This window comes from Triticum aestivum, chromosome 4A (genome assembly GCF_018294505.1).
Source record: "Triticum aestivum cultivar Chinese Spring chromosome 4A, IWGSC CS RefSeq v2.1, whole genome shotgun sequence".
Lineage (NCBI taxonomy): Eukaryota > Viridiplantae > Streptophyta > Magnoliopsida > Poales > Poaceae > Triticum > Triticum aestivum.
The window spans coordinates 308593419-308609791 of record NC_057803.1 but is presented as its reverse complement, the minus strand read 5'-3'; positions in this window follow the sequence as shown (position 1 = coordinate 308609791).

The following is a 16373-nucleotide window of genomic DNA, read 5'->3' as shown; positions in this document are numbered from 1 at the left end:
CGGGGAGTTGTTTATATTAGCAAAGTATATGGGGGTCACCTCATGTGTACGAGTATCGATAGGTTTCTTCGGATATTATTTCTTCTCCAGAGCTCACAAGCATCCGAGTAAATAGTAAATGTAGGATAAATAGATAAAAAGGTATCTTTTGCAAACAAAAGCGTTCAACTGTTCAACCTGCATCCAAAACTTTTTAAGAAATAACACTTATTGTGCTTTCAAAGAAATGATCTTTAAGAATTATTTTTTCAGTATCGATTTTGTTTATCTTTTCTAGACCACCATAAATGTAAATTGAGATGACTTGGAAGGGGGCAGAGGAGATGTCAGAAATGGTTCATCTTCAGTCTTGCACCGTTACTGTAGTAAAATTTGCAATTAATCTCATAAATGGCAAGCGAGAACTCTAATGGAGCAAAAGCATACGAGGAAGATTCTTGACTAAACCATAAAAGGATACACTTTAATTGAAGCGCGCTACTCTAATAGAGCAAGATCATGCATGGAAGGTTCTATACTATATAAATAAGAAGTCTCCACATGCTTAGACATCGTTTACGTTGAGCAAAGACTAATGATGAACAGTTAACTTGGTAATGCATATGACCAGGTGAACCTCCTTGGAGTCCCCGTGCATCATCTTGGGGTGAAAATCATACCAGCTATCTTCCATGTGCACATTACCGGGAAAGGAGCAGCTCAACACAGTGCCATTCAGCGTGAGGGAGGTGGCATGGCCGTCCTAGTAATTCGAAGGGGCAGTAACAGTGAGCACACACCAGTACAGCAGCCTCATGTCAGCGTTAGTGGCATTGCCCCTGGCGCACACTAGAGAGACGGGGCGACGGCCTGCGCGGGCCTTGTCGGTGCCCATGGCCAAGAGGAAGACGCTATCGTCCTCCTCCGCGACTAGTAGGTGGTGGTGATCCTCCATCAACTCCGGCATGGCAAACAGGTAGCATGCGCGGGCCAGTAGTGATTGAGGGACGGTGCCGTGACGTGATCCATTGGGCTCGCTGGAGAGCCCTCAAACAATGGTGTGCACTCGTAGTAGTAGAAGGGCGCATGCGTGCATCTGGAACTATGCTCTACCAGCGAGTGCTGGTCAACGTACCTCTCACAGCTGAGACTCTTGTAGAAGCAGGGCACCTTGCATGCATTGATCTGGTTGTCCATGAAACGGGAGTGGCTATAGGTGACGTTGCGCTCGCCGAATGGAGCGCATGAGTAGCACATGAAGCAGTAGATAGTGTCCTTACTAGTACTCCCTCCATTGCTCTGCTCTCTACTTTCTCTACTTCTCTACTTTTTTTCTCTACTCCAATAAAAGACTCAGTTGGTGAGGATGGTGTGTCTGCCATCCATCATTCCTGACCATTAGATCTACATCTAACGGCTGTGAGGTAAGTTGTGGCATTTTTGCAACAATAGCCCACTTCTCTGCTCCAATTTGCAGAAAACCCCTTATTATCTTATAAGCAACCACATCCCTCCCTCTCCTCGTCAAAACAGCCCGAGAGATATATTTTGAGTGAAAATTAATATGTTTTTTTGTGGTATATATGTATATCAAAACAAGAGTATTTTCTTTCAAGTTTGTGAACAAGTACTATTCTACTTTGGATCCGTTGCAACGCACGATTACATTGCTAGCCATATAAAAAACCGAGTTGGTGATGATGGTGTGCCTGCCATCTCGCAATATAGGCCGCTCGATCTATATCTGACGGATAAAAAGGAAAGTATGACAATTTTGCAAAAAGATACCCGCACCACTCTCCATGTTTGCAGATTAGGCCTTCCCTCGTTCATCCTTATCTCGCACAACCTCATTGTTGAGCATTTTAAAAAGGAAGTCTCTTGAACAATCTGGCATGGTGGCCATTACCGGCGCCGTCCATCCCCATGCCTCCGCCCAATCCGACCACCAGTCGCCTCCACGCCCCACTCCTCCTCAACTTTTCTCTCATCTCTCTCGAGATATCATTTTTTCGATGAAATTCTTGAGATACCATTTTTCTGATGAAATTCTCTAGGTATCATTAGTTTCTACACTTGGGATTACTCCTGCATGGGTTAATCACAATAGGTGTTCTGTAAAAAAAAATGAATCTTGATGTTCCGTGCAATGCACGGGCATCTTGCTAGTTTGCACATAATTCCAAACACCACGTAGACACGTTCTTTGACCATTTTACAACTATGTCAGTATCATTGTTAGTGGTCAGCCAGTGCAAGTTATATCCCCGGGTGTTTTAACCTTTTTTGAGTAATGATATCTAGTGATTGTTTGCCACGAGTCCAATCTCGGCGAATCCCACATAACTGTCAGATTTCCATCCAACGGTGGCCTGTTTTTATGCCATATATTTGAGAAAACCGCCATCCTTACACACGTATTGTAACTGCATCGCATGCGTTTGCAATTGCCATGTCTCCCAGCGAACATTTGTTGGGGATTGGAATTAGCACCGATGGTGGTTCATAGTCGTTCCACGCTCGGGCATTGAAGTTTGTAACTATTTTACAATATACTACTCCTTCGGTGCTAATAGTAGAGTCATACGTCTCCAACGTATATATAATTTGTTGATTGCTCCATGGTATTATATTATCTATTTTGGATGTTAATGGGCTTTATTTTACACTTTTATATCATTTTTAGGACTTACCTATTAACCGGAGGCCCAGCCCAAATTGTTGTTTTTGCCTATTTCAATGTTTCGCAGAAAAGGAATATCAAACGAAGTACAAACGGAATGAAACCTTCGGGAACGTGATTTTCTCAACAAACGTGATCCAGAAGACTTGGAGTTGGCATGAGGAAACAACCAAGGAAGGCACGAGGCAGGGGGGCGTGCCTACCCCCCTAGGCACACCCTACACCCTCGTGGGCCCCTCGTTGCTCCACCGACCTACTTATTCCTCCTATATATATCCACGTACCCCCCAAAAATCTAGAAGCACTACGAAAACCTAATTCCACCGCCGCAACCTTCTGTACCCGAGAGATCTCATCTTGGGGCTTTTTCGGAGCTCCGGCAGAGGGGGCATTGATCATGGAGGGCCTCTACATCAAGTCAATGACCTCTCCGGTGATGTGTGAGTAGTTTACTTCAGACCTACGGGTCCATAGTTATTAGCTAGATGGCTTCTTCTCTCCCTTTGGATCTCAATACAAAGTTCTCCTAGATCTTCTTGGAGATCTATCTGATGTAATCTTCTTTTACTATGTGTTTGTCGAGATCTGATGAATTGTGGGTTTATGATCAAGTTTATCTATGAACAATATTTGAATCTCTCTGAATTCTTTATGTATGATTGGTTTATCTTTGCAAGTCTCTTCGAATTATCAGTTTGGTTTGGCCTACTAGATTGATCTTTCTTGTAATGGGAGAAGTGCTTAGCTTTGGGTTCAATCTTGCGGTGTCCTTTCACAGTGACAGCAGGGGCTGCAAGGCACGTATTGAATTGTTTCCATCAAGGATAATAAGATGGGGTTTATATCATATTGCATGAGTTTATCCCTCTATGTCATGTCATCTTACTTAAAGCATTACTCTGTTATTATGAACTTAATACTCTAGATGCATGTTGGATAGCGTTTGATGTGTGGAGTAATAGTAGTAGATGCAGAATCGTTTCAGTCTACTTGTCGCGGACATGATGCCTATATACATGATCATACCTAGATATTCTCATAACTATGCTCAATTCTATCAATTGCTTGACAGTAATTCGTTTACCCACCATAATACTTATGCTCTTGAGAGAAGCCACTAGTGAAACCTATGGCCCCCGGGTCTATCTTCCATCACATTAATCTTTCAACAATTATTTATTTCTATTGCCGTTTATTTTACTTTGCATCTTTATTTCTCTTTATCATAAAAATACCTAAAATATTATCTTAGCATATCTATCAGATCTCACTCTCGTAAGTGACCGTGAAGGGATTGACAATCCCTTTATCGCGTTGGTTGCGAGGTTCTTATTTGTTTGTGTAGGTGCGTGGGACTCGAGCATGATCTCCTACTGGATTGATACCTTGGTTCTCAAAAACTGAGGGAAATACTTATGCTACTTTACTCCATCACCCTTTCCTCATCAAGGGAAAACCAATGCAGTGCTCAAGAGGTAGCAAGAAGGATTTCTGGCACCGTTGCCGGGGAGATTCACGCCAAGTCAAGCCAAGATTTGACTCCCGACAACAAGCCATTTCTGGCACCGTTGCTGGAGTCTACGCACAAGTCAAGACATACCAAGTACCCATCAGAAACTCTTATCCCTCGCATTACATTATTCGTCATTTGCATCTCGTTTTCCTCTCCCCCACTTCACCCTTGCTGTTTTATTCACCCTTTCTTTTTCAGTTCGCCTCTTTTTCGCTTGCTTCTTGTTTGCTCGTGTGTTATTGCTTGCTTGTCATGATGGCTCAAGATAATACTAAATTGTGTGACTTTACCAATACCAACAACAATGATTTTCTTAGCACTCCGATTGCTCCTCTTACCAATGTTGAATCTTGTGAAATTAATGCTGCTTTGTTGAATCTTGTTATTAAAGATCAATTCGTTGGCCTTCCTAGTGAAGATGCCACTACCCATATAAATAGCTTTTTGATTTGTGTGATATGCAAAATAAGAAAGATGTGGACAATGATATTGTTAAATTGAAGCTATTTCCTTTTTCCCTTAGAGATCATGCTAAAGCTTGGTTTTCGTATTTGCCTAAAAATAGTATTGATTCATGGAATAAGTGCAAAGACGCTTTTATCTCTAAGTATTTTCTTCCCACTAAAATCATCTATCTTAGAAACGATATTATAAATTTTGAGCAACTTGATCATCATGTTGCACAAGCTTGGGAGAGGATGAAATTAATGATACATAATTGCCCTACACATGGTTTGAATCTTTGGATGATTATACAAATTTTTTATGTCGGATTGAATTTTTCTTCTAGAAATCTTTTAGATTCGGCCGCGGGAGGCACTTTTATGGAAATCACTTTAGGAGAAGCTACTAAACTCCTAGATAATATTATGGTGAATTATTCTCAATGGCACACCGAAAGATCTACTAGTTAAAAAGTGCATGCAATTGAAGAAATTAATGTTTTGAGTGGAAAGATGGATGAACTTATGAAATTGTTTGCTAATAAGTGTGTTTCCTCTTATCCTAATGATATGCCTTTGTCTACCTTGATTGAGAATAGTAATGAATCTATGGATCTGAATTTGTTTGGTAGGAACAATTTTGGTAATAATGCGTATAGAGGTAATTTTAATTCTAGGCCGTTTCCTAGTAATTCCTTTAATAATTATGGTAGTTCCTACAGCCATTCTTATGGAAATTTTAATAAGATGCCCTCTGAATTTGAGACTAGTGTTAAGGAGTTTATGAATTCACAAAAGAATTTCAATGCTTTGCTGGAAGAAAAATTGCTTAAGATTGATGAGTTGCCTAGGAACGTTGATAGAATTTCTCTTGATGTTGATTCTTTGAAAATTAGATCTATTCCACCTAAGCATGACATAAATGAGTCTCTCAAAGCCATGAGAATTTCCATTGACGAGTGCAAAGAAAGAACCGCTAGGATACGTGCTAAGAAAGATTGCTTTGTGAAAGCGTGTTCTTCTAGTTTTCATGATAATAAAGATGAAGATCTAAAAGTGATTGATGTGTCTCGTATTAAATCTTTGTTTTGCAATATGAATCTTGATAATGATGGGACTGAAGATGAGCCACCTTTACCTAGAAGGCGTTCCAAAAATTCAGAGTTTTTAGATCTTGATGCAAAAATTGGTAAAAGTGGGATTGAAGAGGTCAAAACTTTAGATATCAATGAACCTACTATTTTGGATTTCAAGGAATTTACTTATGATAATTGCTCTTTGATAGATTTTATTTCCTTGTTGCAATCCGTGCTAAATTCTCCTCGTGCTTATAGTCAAAATAAAGCTTTTACTAAACATATCGTTGATGCTTTGATGCAATCTTATGAAGAAAAACTTGAGTTGGAAGTTTCTATCCCTAGAAAACTATATGATGAGTGGGAACCTACAATAAAAATTAAAATTAAAGATCATGAGTGCTATGCTTTGTGTGATTTGGGCGCTAGTGTTTCCATGATTCCAAAAACTTTGTGTGATTTGCTAGGTTTACATGATTTTGATGATTGTTATTTAAACTTGCACCTTGCGGATTCCATTATTAAGAAACCTATGGGAAGAATTAATTATGTTCTTATTGTTGCAAATAGGAACTATGTTCCCATAGATTTCATTGTTCTTGATATAGATTGCAATCCTTCATATCCTATTATTCTTGGTAGACCTTTCCTTAGAACGATTGGTGCAATTATTGATATGAAGGAAGGGAATATTAGAGTCCAATTTCCGTTAAGGTAAGGCATGGAACACTTCCCTAGAAAGAAAATTAAATTACCGTATTAATCTATTATGAGAGCCACTTATGGATTGCCTACCAAAGACGGCAATACCTAGATCTATCCTTGCTTTTATGCCTAGCTAGGGGCGTTAAACGATAGCGCTTGTTGGGAGGCAACCCAATTTTATTTTTATTCCTTGATTTTTGCTCCTGTTTAGTAATAAATAATTTATCTAGCCTCTGTTTTGGTTGTGTTTTTTGTGTTTAATTAGTGTTTGTGCCAAGTAGAACCATTGGGAAGACTTGGGGGAAGTCTTTTTGATCTTGCTGTAAAAAACAGAAACTTTAGCGCTCACGAGAATTGCTGCCATTTTTATTTGGAAAGTGATATTTAGTTATTTCTTTTTTAATATGATTAATAGATAAATTCCTCACGTCCATCACTTTATTTTAGAATTTTTGGGGTTGCATAAGTTTGCGTTAGCTACATATTACTACAGACTATTCTGTTTTTGACAGATTCTGTTTTTCGTTTGTTGTTTGCTTATTTTGATGAATCTATGGCTAGTAAAAGTGTTTATAAACCATATAGAAGTTGTAATACAGTAGGTTTAACACCAATATAAACAAAGAATGAGTTAATTACAGTACCTTGAAGTGGTGTTTTGTTTTCTTTCGCTAACGGAGCTCATGAGATTTTCTATTTTGAGTTTTGTGTTGTGAAGTTTTCAAGTTTTGGGTAAAGATTTGATGGATTATGGAAAAAGGAGTGGCAAGAGCCTAAGATTGGGTATGCCCATGGAACCCCAAGGTAAAATTCAAGGACACCAAAAAGCCTAAGGTTGGGGATGCCCCGGAAGGCATCCCCTCTTTTGTCTTCGTCTATCGGTAACTTTACTTGGAGCTATATTTTTATTCACCACATGATATGTGTTTTGCTTGGAGCGTCTTGTATGATTTGAGTCTTTGCTATTTAGTTTAACATAATCATCCTTGCTGTACACACCTTTTGAGCGAGAATCACATGAATTGAAATTCATTAGAATACTATATGTGCTTGACTTATATCTTTTGAGCCATATAGTTTTTGTTGTAGTGCTTCACTTATATCTTTTAGAGCACGTTGGTGGTTTTATTTTATAGAAATAGTTGATCTCTCATGCTTCACTTATATTATTTTGAGAGTCCTTTAGAACAACAAGGAAATTTTCTTTAATATAAAAACTTTCATAGATGTGCATGAGAAGTTTGATACTTGATAATTGTTTTGAGATATGGAGATGGTGATATTAGAGTCATACTAGTTGAGTAGTTGTGAATTTGAGAAATACTTTTGTTGAAGTTTGTGATTCCCGTAGCATGCACTTATGGTGAACCGTTATGTGATGAAGTCGGAGCATGCTTTATTTATTGATTGTCTTCCTTATGAGTGACGGTCAGGGACGAGCGATGGTCTTTTCCTACCAATCTATCCCCCTAGGAGCATGCGCGTAATACTTTATTTCGATAACTAATAGATTTTTGCAATAAGTATGTGAGTTCTTTATGACTAATGTTGAGTCCATGTATTATACACACTCTCACCCTTCCACAATTGCTAGCCTCTCTAGTATCACGCAACTTTTGTCGGTACCATAAACCCATCATATACCTTCCTCAAAACAGCCACCATACCTACCTATTATGGCATTTCCTTAGCCATTCCGAGATATATTGCCATGCAAATTTCCACCATTCCGTTATTATGGCACACTTCATCATTGTCATATATCTTGCATGATCATGTAGTTGACATCGTATTTGTGGCAAAGCCACCGTTCATAATTCTTCATACATGTCACTCATGCATAATTGCACATCCCAGTACACCGCCGGAGGCATTCACATAGAGTCATATTTTGTTCTAAGTATCGAGTTGTAATTCTTGAGTTGTAAGTAAATAAAGTGTGATGATCATCATTATTAGAGCATTGTCCCAAGTGTGGAATGGATGATGGAGACCATGATTCCCCCATAAGTCGGGATCAGACTCCGGACAAAAAAAAGAGAAAAGAGGCCAAAAAGAAAAAAAAGAAGGCCCAAATAAAAAAATGAGAGAAAAAGAGAGAAGGGACAATGCTACTATCATTTTTCCACACTTGTGCTTCAAAGTAGCACCATGATCTTCATGATAGAGAGTCTCCTATGATATCACTTTCATTTACTAGTGGGAATTTTTCATTATAGAACTTGGCTTGTATATTCTAATGATGGGCTTCCTCAAAATGCCCTAGGTCTTCATGAGCATGCGAGTTGGATGCACACCCACTTAGTTTCTTTTGTTGAGCTTTCCTACACTTATAGCTCTAGTGCATCCGTTGCATGGCAATCCCTACTCACTCACATTGACATCTATTGATGGGCATCTCCATAGCCCGTTGATACGCCTAGTTGATGTGAGACTATCTTCTCCTTTTTTCTCTTCTCCACAAACACCATTCTATTCCACATATAGTGCTATATCCATGGCTCATGCTCATATATTGCGTGAAGATTGAAATTTTTTGAGAACACTAAAAGTATGAAACAATTTCTTGGCTTGTCATCGGGGTTGTGCATGATTTAAATATTTTGTGTGGTGAAGATAGAGCATAGCCAGACTATATGATTTTGTAGGGATAACTTTCTTTGGCCATGTTATTTTGAGAAGACATGATTGCTTAGTTAGTATGCTTGAAGTATTATTATTTCTATGTCAATATTAAACTTTTATCTTGAATCTTTCGGATCTGAACATTCATGCCACAATAAAGAAAAAATTACATTTAGAAATATGTTAGAAAGCATTCCGCATCAAAAATTCTTCTTTTATCATTTACCTACTCGAGGACGAGCAGGAATTAAGCTTGGGGATGCTTGATACGTCTCCAACGTATCTATAATTTTTTATTGCTCCATGCTATTATATTATATATTTTGGATGTTAATGGGCTTTATTTTACACTTTTATATCATTTTTGGGACTAACCTATTAACCGGAGGCCCAGCCCAAATTGTTGTTTTTTTGCCTATTTCAGTGTTTCGCAGAAATGGAATATCAAACGAAGTCCAAACGGAATGAAACCTTTGGGAACGTGATTTTCTCAGCAAACATGATCTAGGAGACTTGGAGTGGGCATCAAGAAACAACCGAGGAAGCCACGAGGCAGGGGGACGCGCCTACCCCGCTGGGCGCGCCCTCCACCCTCGTGGGCCCCTAGTTTCTCCAGCAACCTACTTCTGCCTCCTATATATATCCACGTACCCCCAAACATCCAGGAGCACCATGAAAACCTAATTCCACTGCCGCAACCTTCTGTACCCGAGAGATCTCAACTTGGGGCCTTTTCCGGAGCTCCACTAGAGGTGGCATTGATCACGGAGGGCCTATACATCAACTCCATGGCCTCTCCGGTGATGTGTGAGTAGTTTACTTCAGACCTACGGGTCCATAGTTATTAGCTAGATGGCTTCTTCTCTCTCTTTGGATCTCAATACAAAGTTGTTCTCGATCTTCTTGGAGATCTATTCGATGTAATCTTCTTTTGCGATGTGTTTGTCGTGATTCGATGAATTGTGGGTTTATGATCAAGTTTATCTATGAACAATATTTGAATCTCCTCTGAATTCTTTTATGTATGATCGGTTTATCTATGCAAGTCTCTTCAAATTATCAGTTTGGTTTGGCCTACTAGATTGATCTTTCTTGCAATGGGAGAAGTGCTTAGCTTTGGGTTCAATATTGCAGTGTCCTTTCCCAATGACAGCAGGGGCAGCAAGGCACGTAATGAATTGTTGCCATCGAGGATAAAAATATGGGGTTTATATCATATTGCATGAGTTTATCCCTCTACATCATGTCATGTTACTTAAAGCATTACTCTGTTCTTATGAACTTAATTTTCTAGATGCATGCTGGATAGCGGTCGATGTGTGGAGTAATAGTAGTAGAAGCAGAATCGTTTCGGTCTACTTGTTGCGGACATGATGCCTATATACATGATCATACTTAGACATTCTCATAACTATGCTCAATTCTATCAATTGCTCGACAGTAATTCATTTACCCACCGTAATACTTATGCTCTTGAGAGAAGCCACTAGTGAAACCTATTGCCCCCGGGTCTATCATCCATCATATTAATCTTTCAACACTTAGTTATTTCTATTGCCGTTTATTTTACTTTGCATCTTCATTCCTCTTTATCATAAAAATACCAAAAATATTATCTTATCATATCTATCAGATCTCACTCTCGTAAGTGACCGTGAAGGGATTGACAACCCCTTTATCACGTTGGTTGCGAGGTTCTTGTTTGTTTGTGTAGGTGCGTGGGACTCGAGCGTGATCTCCTACTGGATTAATACCTTGGTTCTAAAAAACTGAGGGAAATACTTATGCTACTTTACTGCATCACCCTTTCCTCTTCAAGGGAAAACCAACGCAGTGCTGAAGAGGTAGCATAGAGCAGAGTCCTACTCCACTATATGCAAACTAGGGCATATACGTAGGTATTGCAGTTTATTGTACTAGTATTGGGGTAACTCAAGTAAGTTGTCTAGCATCAATATGGCCCTACACTGCTGGGATGTGTCCCCTAAGTCAACCGACATGTAGTTTTCATCATCACCTGTCCACTTCACGCAACACATATTTGCTTCTCCGTCCCCGTCCACACATAATCGTCCAATCTTCCGTCCCCGCTAGGCGCCTCCCCCCTCTTCCTAAACCCAAGCACTAATAATGGCAGAACCGAGCAGCATCTTCCGAAAGAGTGGCCGGAATTCGCTCCCATGAATGTAATCAAGTTCATTTTTTCGCGTGTAGACAATCTCAGTACAATGCCTCTTGCTCGTTGGGGTTGTACCGTTTACTCAAAGCCCTCAGGCCGAAGCTTTTTAAGCTAGCTCCTTGCTTGCTAATGCCTCCTGATCTTCGGAAACAGCGTGTCATGCAGCATAATGATCGTAGGGTGGCGAGCATCAACCCCCTTGACTACGATCTGATCCCCGCCACCCTCAACTACATTAACTGTAGCGACCTGACCCGAATGGATCACGTCTACTGTGCTACGATGTCATCCCTGGATCAGTAATGCTGACACCACACAGTACATCGAGGATTTATAGCAGAGTTGCAATCACACTCTTATTACATCGATGGCTCAAAAAGAACTTATTACAATAAATATGGCTTAAGGCCATCTAATAACGATAACAGCGGAAGGCTTGGAAGATAAGTGAGTCCATCAACTCCATCGGCATCACTGAGTATAGAACCACGACCTAAATTCCTTACTCGTCGTCTGAAAAGTCTGCAACATGAAAGTTGCAGCCCGAAAACGGGTCAGCACATGGAATATGCTGGCAATGTAACACATAGAGAGTAATGAACAATAAGCCTATACTACATGCATATTTGGCTGGTGGTAAGGCTCTATGGTTACAGTTTTGCGAAAAGCCAATTTTTCCCTACATCAAAGGAATAATTTTGTTTAACTATCATGGTGGTTGTTAAACATTGAGAATGGTTGACAGCATCCTCAATCCCAATTAAAAGTACTCATTAAAAACCCAATAGCTTTTATTAGAGGTAACATGTTGAGATTCACAATGATATTCAAGTACTAGATACTCAAAACGTCCATAACCGGGGACACGGCTAATCATGATTAGTTTGTTACTCTGCAGAGGTTTGCGCACTTTTCCCCACATGACTCGATCGCCTCCGTTTGGTTTCTCGCACTACATGGTGTTTGAGAAACGGATGACCGAGACATAGTCTTTCAGAAGCACTAGCACCTTACATGTGGGGTAGACCGGTACACCTACATCCCCTACATCTGCTAGTCCACCCCGTAAGAGTTCGCACAGCTTAGTCAACTATGCTAGAGCCCATAGTAGCATGTGGCTGCACACGGAAGTTTCCAGTTTGAAATATCTTATGATCCCTTAGAGCCTGGGTGGCGGTCCAAAAAAAACAACAGGCAAGTCCTGATAGACATCAGGTGCCTCAATCCACCCAGATGTGTGTTTAAGTTGCCACCTTAGATAAACCATTAAAATTATCAATCTCACATCTGTCATGGATATCACTCACCCAATCCACGTCTACTGGCATAGCATAGCATAATAAGCAAACGTAGAAGTAACTCCCAAGGTTTCATAAGTAACAGGTAATAGGTACTACCTCAATTCTACTTCCCAATCCCACAATTTAATTTAGATCCTAAACAATGCAAGTGTTTGAGGGTTTGATCTAATGCAATAAAACTGGGTAGTAGGAAAGATATGATCAAAGTGTTACTTGCCTTGCTGATGATCCGCGTGACCTAGAGATTCGAAGTAACAAGCGGCGCACTCCGGGTAATCTAACGCAGACAAACAACAAGCATACAATAAGTACTCATCTAATGCACAGGGAAATCTCGAATAAAAGATCTAACCAGAGAGTTCAACTTAAGAACCCTGGTTGCAAAAGAATCGAATCAAATAAGGCATCGAAAGTCGGAACTCGAGAGAGAACGACTCGGTTTAGAAATCTGAAATTAGGTCAAAATTTCACAGTAGCAAAACTCTGTGAAAGTTGGTTAGTCGGAACGGCGGTTTCGTTACGAAACTCCAGGCGTTTGAATCACCTGATTCCGATAAACGAGCAAGAAATAAAACAGATTTGAAAATTGGATCGGAAATCGAATCAGAAAAATAACGGATTAAATCCGAATAAAAGAAAAACGACGAACGGTTTAAATAACGGACGTTCGTTAACAGAACGAATCCAACGAACGCGTTCATTGAAACGAACGGTTCGGTGAACGTTCGTTAAATAAGAAAACCGAAAAAAAAACCAATCTAGTTTATTTATTTTTTTTAAATAAACCGGATCGATTTATTAGGGGAAAACCGGATCGGGGCGCGGGGCTACCTCCGGTGGTCTTCGCCGGCGGGGCTCCGGCGGGGCTCCGGGCGGGGCGGGAGGTCCGGCGGGGTCGGGAGGGGGCGGCGAGGGGCGGCGGGGTTCCGGCGTCGGCGGCGGGGAACGGCGGCGGCGGCGGCTTCCTCGCGGCGGCGGGGTTCGGCTTGGGGAGGCGGGCGGCGGCGGGTGAGAGAGAGGGGGGGGGCGGCCGGATATATATATAAGGGGGGGGGGCGGCGGGGTGGCTTGGGGGAGGGGGCAAGGGAGGCGAGGGGGAGCCGGACTCCGGGAGGCGTGCGGCGGCGGGGCACCTCCGCTCGGGCGGCGATGCGCGCGAGGGAGAGGGAGGCGGGGCGCTGGGCCGGGCCTGGCTGGCTGGGCCGGCTGGGCCTTGGCCCAGGGGGGGGGGCGCGCGTATTTTTTTTAAAAAAAAACAAAACGAATTAAAAAAAATACCAAACGAACTCCGAATTAAATAAAACAAATTTTCCCCGACTCCTAAAAATGAGTCGAACAAAATGAACTTTAAAAACGGCAAACATGCATAAATTTTTAAAATGCTCATTTTTGCCTAAGCAAAATAAATCTTCCAAAACCAAATCTTGATTTATTTATAATATCTTCATTTTTCCTAAATATTGGGAAAGTCATATTATTCCCTCTCTTAAATTTTTTATAGGAAAAACTTTATGAAGATAATTTAAATAAATCCAAATGATCCTATTTTCAAAATTTGAGAAATCCCAAATATGAAAATAATGAAACTTCCAACTCTCTCCGAGGGTCCTTGAGTTGCGTGAAATTTTCTAGGATCGGAAAATGCGAGAAAAATATGATATGCATGATGACCTAATGTATAACATTCCAAATTGAAAATTTGGGATGTTACAAACCTACCCCCTTAAGATGAATCTCGCCCTCGAGATTCGGGTTGGCTAGAAAATAGGTGAGGGTGGTCCTTGAGCAAAACTTCCTCTCTTTCCCAGGTGGCTTCATCCTCAGTGTGGTGGCTCCACTGAACTTTACAAAACTTGATAACTTTGCTGCGGGTAACTCTGCTGGCATAATCGAGAATCTTAACAGGTTTTTCCTCATATGTCAAGTCATCCTTCAACTGAATTGCTTCCAGTGGCACTGTGTCTCTTAACGGTACCTCTGCTATCTCTGGGTGACATTTCTTCAACTGAGAAACATGGAATACATCATGAACTCCTGACAGTCCTTCTGGCAATTCCAACTTATAAGCAACTTCTCCCATACGTTGCAAAATCTTATACGGTCCAACGAAACGGGGTGCTAACTTTCCTTTAACTCCAAAACGCTTAACTCCTCGAAGCGGGGATACTCTGAGATATACTCTGTCTCCAACTTCATACTCAATCGCTTTGCGCTTTGAATCGGCATAGCTCTTCTGTCTGGACTGGGCTACCTTGAGCCTGTCTCGAATCAACTTAACCTTCTGTTCAGACTCCTTAATCAAATCTGGTCCAAACAACTGACGATCTCCAGTTTCGTCCCATGACAACGGTGTCCTGCACCTTCTTCCATACAGAGCCTCGAAAGGTGCCATCTTCAAGCTGGTTTGGTAACTGTTGTTGTAGGAAAATTCTGCATACGGCAAATTATCATCCCAGCTAGATCCATAATCTAGTGCACAAGCTCTCAGCATATCTTCCAAAATCTGATTGACTCTCTCAGTCTGTCCATCGGTCTGTGGGTGGAAAGCTGTACTGAATTCCAATCTAGTTCCCAATGTCTCGTGCAACTGGTTCCAAAATTTCGAGGTAAACTGGGTTCCTCTATCTGATACGATGCTCCTCGGAACTCCGTGTAAACACACAATTCTGGTCATGTATATCTTTGCCAACTTAGCACTGCTATAGGTAGTCTTGACTGGAATGAAATGAGCTACCTTTGTTAAACGGTCGACTATAACCCAAATCGAGTCATATCCTGAACGGGTCTTTGGCAAACCTGTGATGAAATCCATGCCTAGTTTATCCCACTTCCATTCGGGTATCGGCAACGGTTGTAACAATCCTGCTGGCTTCTGATGTTCTGCCTTTACTCTCTGACATACATCGCAAATAGCTACATACTCCGCAATATCCTTCTTCATTCCGGTCCACCAGAAAGTGTTCTTCAAATCCAAATACATCTTGGTATTTCCTGGGTGAATCGAATAGGGTGAATCATGGGCTTCTTGTAAAATCAACTTCCTGATTTCTGGGTTATTGGGCACATAAACACAGTCTTCAAACCATAGGGTATCGTGTTCATCCTCACGAAATCCTTTAGCCTTTCCTTTGCCCATTTTCTCCTTTATAGAGGCAACTTCCTTATCTGCCTTTTGGGCTTCTCTGATTTTGTCCATCAGTGTCGACTGAATCTCCAATGTTGCTACATAGCCTCTCGGAACTATTTCCAAACATAGCTCTCGAAGGTCCTCGGCTAACTCATTGGGTATTCCTCCCATCATTAGGGTATTGACGTGGCTCTTACGGCTCAATGCGTCTGCTACGACATTAGCCTTTCCGGGGTGATAATGCAATCTCATATCATAATCCTTGATAAGTTCTAACCATCTCCTTTGTCTGAGATTCAATTCCTTCTGTGTGAAGATGTACTTCAGACTCTTGTGATCCGTATATACTTCACAATGATTTCCAATGAGAAAATGTCTCCACGTCTTCAGGGCATGCACAACGGCTGCTAACTCCAAATCATGAGTGGCATAATTCAACTCATGGGGCTTAAGTTGTCGTGAAGCATACGAAACAACTCTTCCTTCCTGCATAAGCACTGCTCCAAGTCCTCGACGTGAAGCGTCGCAATACACCTCATAATCCTTAGTCTGATCTGGCAATATCAAAACTGGTGAGGTAACCAATCTTTTCTTCAACTCCTGAAAACTTGCCTCACAGTCCTCAGTCCATATGAATTTGTTATCCTTCTTCAACAATTCAGTCATAGGCTTAGCAATCCTTGAGAAATTCTCAATGAATCTTCGGTAGTATCCTGCGAGTCCAAGAAAACTCCGAATCTCT